Source organism: Chrysochloris asiatica, unplaced genomic scaffold (assembly GCF_000296735.1).
Source record: "Chrysochloris asiatica unplaced genomic scaffold, ChrAsi1.0 scaffold00235, whole genome shotgun sequence".
In the NCBI taxonomy this organism is placed as follows: domain Eukaryota; kingdom Metazoa; phylum Chordata; class Mammalia; order Afrosoricida; family Chrysochloridae; genus Chrysochloris; species Chrysochloris asiatica.
The window spans coordinates 4,156,029-4,160,765 of record NW_006408753.1 but is presented as its reverse complement, the minus strand read 5'-3'; the positions used below and the strand labels follow the sequence as shown (position 1 = coordinate 4,160,765).

Genomic DNA, 4,737 nt, shown 5'->3' with positions numbered 1-4,737 from the left:
AAGAAAAGTTACTTCAACAGAAAAATAAACCTGCTAAAGGCTGATAATGTTGAATCTCATGTCTTTAAGGTCCACATCCCAAGTCTTTAGACAGAGGGAAAATATGAAAGGGCAAATTAATTAAGCTTCTCATCTGGATTTGAGTTTATACATCACACTTATTTGGAATTTCAGCTATTTATTTGTTTGTTTGTCTCCTGTCTGCATATCTGTTGGAATCTAAATCAAAATGGCATTAAAGGTGGATACAAATTGACAAGTTATCAGTACTTGAGAAGTTGTAAGTCTCTAATTAAACTCTAGCCACTTGATAGACGTTTCTGAGAATTTGGCAAGGCTCCATTGTTCGAGTTGTCCCTGCTCCAAAATAACTGGCAACGTCTCCCTTCAAATCTATAGCTCCAAGTAACAGATACTCTCATGGCTTTTTCTCTATAGTGCTTTTAGTACTCATAGGCCAAGATGACCAAACTTCGTCTCTCATACTTCCGGACATATTGATTGTCAGGAGGGACCAGTCGCTGGAGAAGGATATGTTTGGTAAGGTGGAGGATCAGTGAAGGAGAGGAACACCCCCCAACGAGATGGATTGGTCAAGTGGCAGCATCAGTGGGCTCAAGCGTGGCAACAGTAGCGAGGTTGGCCCAGGATCGGGCCGTGTTTCCTTCTGGTTTGCATAAAATCGTTGTGAGTCGGTTCCGACTCAATGGCACCTAACAACAAGAATAACAACTCATTTGTAGTTGCGAAGGAGCTTTAAAACGTTTGTAAAAGAACGAAATTAAAAGATAACAGAATTGTTCCACAAACTTTTTGAAGCTACCTTGTGTATCACAAATTTTATTATTGTTGTGTGCCACGGAGTCAATTCTGATTCATAATGACCCTGTATGACAGACTAGAAATGCCTCATATTTCTATAAAGATTGGTTTCCATGGCTGAAATCTTTTTTCTTTTTTTAGTGCCCGATGTTTATCGATGTTTATTTCCTTCACATGGGGGATAGCTCGCACACACAACATACACAGGCATTGGAATCATAGGCGAGGTTAGCACTACTAACCTCAGGTGTGAAAGTGGAAGAGACCGATGCTTTCACTATCCAGTCCTCATTGGGGACTGAGGAAGTCCTTGGGCAAGCTCCACCCCCTCCACCTCTCAGCCAATGAGAAGCCACATAGGAGACACGTTTCGTTTTAACCTTTATCAATTAAGTGAAGAAGTGATTGGCTTGGTCCCAACCATTACAAGGGAAGGTGGAAACAGTAAATGAAAATACACTTTGGATTAGGCCACGAGAAGGGGCAGGTGACACCATCAGAAGCATGTGGTGGCGGGGCACAGTTATTGGGCTTCTGGACTGCCTAGCCTCTGGCTCAGCAGGAAGGGGGTCAAGAGATGGATGGGGCTTATCATTTGGCATCGATGATGTCCACAAATTCGGGCTTGAGGGACGTACCACTTACCAAGAAGTCATCCACATCAGGGTGGCTTGTCAGTTCCTTTCAGTCATGGAACCTCCATAAGTGATCCGATGCTTTGAGCCACTGCATCAGAGCCGTTGGACTTGAGCCATCCCCTGAGCTTTAGATGTACTTCCGGGGCCTGCTGGGATGTTGCAGTCTTGTGGGTCCCAATGGCCCACAAAGGCTCATAAGCCAGGACAACCCCGCTCTAGTCGGTCACATTTTCTTGGTTTGCTCAAAAACGACCTTTTCAGTGATGCCAGCTTCCCTCTCATCGAGAGTCTTCCCAATGCAGGCTATTGCTCCAAGTTCTTCTGCCTGGGCGTGGGCCACTTTCTGCCCACTCAACTCATCTGACTCTCCAAAGACCTTCTTTCTGAGTGGCCCAGGACTACCCAGGTGGCTCCACAGTCTTTGATCATGTTAGGACTGATCTCCTCAGTGAAGGCCCCATTAGTTACTTAGTAGCAGTTCTGAAGAGCCACAGTAATTTTAGGATCTAACTTTTGGCGGGCATCTTGGTGGCATTCACAGTGGCGATGAGTTCCCCTAGAGCTTTCTTTGCCTCGTTCATCTTCCAGTGGCCCTCCTCCACCCCCTGTCCCACGAAGAACTTCCTGGAGTACACCACTGCATTAGAGCCAAGACTCTGCCCAAGTCTATCATCTTAATGGGAGTAAATCGCCATGGCTGATTTCCTATACAGTGGCTGGTGGGATTGAACTGCCAACCTTTCAGTTTGTAGCTGAGCTGTTAATCACTGCACAACCAGGGTTCAGGTTTTAATTGAGGAAAAGGCATCTCTGTCTATTTGTCATTTTGCTTTTATGACACTGTCGTGGGTATTTTTATGACAAATAGGGAGAAAAACTGGACTGCTAACAACAACAAGGTTGGAGGTTCAAACTGTACAATGCAGATATGAGTTAGAAGTGACTAGGGTTTCTATGGCATAGTTGGTGTGTTTGAACTGCAAATTTGTGGTTCACATTTCAGTGCTTATTCTATAGCACCACAACAGGAGTCCATTTCAAATTTTATTTTCTTGTAATATCTTTGTCTGGAGTTGGAAAGTATTCCCTTCTCTTATCCAATTGAAAAGTTTGTGTATGTTTGGTATTATTTCTTTATTAATGTTTAATGTTGTTGTTGTTTTGTGCCATCAAGTCATTTCTGATTCATAACAACCCTGTATAGGGGTTTCTGAGGAGTTGCCAGTGTGTTTGAACTGCCAATCTTGTGGTTAATAGTCCAAAGCTTATTCTACAGTGCCACACCAATGTTTAACAAAATACATCAATTTAAGGCTTCAAGGCCTTTGGTTTGTGTGAATGTCCATAAAATAATTTTATTTAAAAGACAAAGGGCTCCTAAGATTTTTTGGCTCACTTTGGTTATTTTTCTTCTTTGGGTATTTTTACATGTCATATAAGTTGTCACGTTTTTGGCATACAATTGTTCATAATGTTGTTGTTGTTAGATGCTGTCAAGTTGGTTCCAACTCAAAGCAAGCCAATACACAACAGAAAAAAACACTGCTCATTCCTGCACTCTCTTCACAATTGTTATATTTGAGCCCATTATTGCTCAAACATTAGTCATACATCAAATTGGTGATCTTTATCTCTTTTACTGACCTTTCACTGTGGCAAGCATGATGTTGTTCTCAAATAACTTCTTCCTCCTGATAATATGTCTGAAGTTTAAGAAATGAAGTCTTACCCCTGGCTACTAAGGAGCATTTTGGCTGTACTTATTCCATCACAGATATGTTTGTTTTTCTGGAAGTCCATGGTACTTTTAATATTCTTCTCCAATACCATGATTCAAATTCATAAATTTTTACAACCTTCTTTAGTCAGTATTCAACTTTCAAATGCAGATGAGGTTATTAGAAATACCATGGCTTGGGTCAGGCACATCCTAGTTTTCAAACGTACACACCTTTGTCTTCAATATTTTAAAGAGGTCTTGTGCAGCAGACTTGTGTAATGCAATATGTCATTTGATTTCTTGACTGCTGCCTCTATGAGTTTTGATTGTTGTTGTGGTGGGTGTTGCTGTTGCTTCTGTGGGGTCCAGTGAAATCCAACTCATAGTGATCCTAGGCACAACAGAACAAAACACTGCCTGGTCTGGTACCATCTTAACAATTGTTGTTATGTTTGAGCCCATTGCTACTGTCACTGTGCTGATCCATCTCATTGATGGTCTTCTTTTTCACTGATCCTCCACTATACCAAGAAAAATATCCTTCTCCAGAGTCTGGTTCTTTCTGAAAATATGTCCAAAATATAAGAGACAAAAACTCACAATATTTGCTTTTAAGGAGCATTCTGGTTTTTATTTCTCTCAAAACAGATTTTTGTTATTCTGGCAGTCCATGGAACTTTCAGTATTTTTCTCCAACATCATAATTCAAATGTATCAATTCTACAGTCTTCATTATTCATTGTCCAACTTCACATGCAATTGAAAATACCATGACTTGCATCAGGCAAACCTTAGTCCTCAAACTGACACATCTTTGTTCTTCAACAATTTAAAGAGGTCTTGTACAGCAGATTTAACTAGTGCAAAAAGTCACTTGATTTCTTAACTGCTGCTTCCATAAGCCTTGATTGTGGATCTAAGCAAAATTAAGTTCTTGACAACTTCAATCTTTTCTCCATTTATCATGATGATGTTATTTATTGGTCCAGTGGTGAGGATTTTTGTTTTTTTTTTACATGGAAGTGCAATCTATACTGAATGAAGGGTTTGGTCTTTGATTTACATCAGTAAATATTTTAAGTCTTCTTTGCTTTCAGCAAGCAAGGTTTTATCATTGTCATATCACAGGGTGCCAATGAGTCTTCCTTCAATTCTGATGCCACTCTCTTCTTCATATAAACCAGTTTCTCAGATTATTTGCTTAGCATACAGATTGAATAAGTATGGTGAAAGAATACAGCCCTGGAAACACCTTTCCTGATTTACACTATTTCGTATCCCCTTGTTCTGTTGGAACAACTACCTCTTGGACTATGTACAGGTTCTTCATGAACATAATCAAGAGTTCTGAAATACTGATTCTTCACAATGGTATCCAAAGCCTGCCATTATCCATACAGTCAAAAGTCTTTGCACACTCAACAAAGTACCAGAATCATCTTTCAGGTATTCTCTGTTTTCAGTGAAGATCCACCAATAATAAAATCCCTAGTTTCACATCCTCTTATGAATTTGGCTTGAGTTTCTGGTAGTTCCCTCTTGATCTATTGTTGCAGA

General features: G+C 40.4%; 1 pseudogene; it reads right to left on the bottom strand.

Annotated features, from left to right (window-relative positions):
• Positions 1–1,413: 1,413 nt before the first annotated feature.
• Positions 1,414–4,737, bottom strand: part of LOC102836269 — an 18,717-nt pseudogene continuing 15,393 nt past the window's right edge.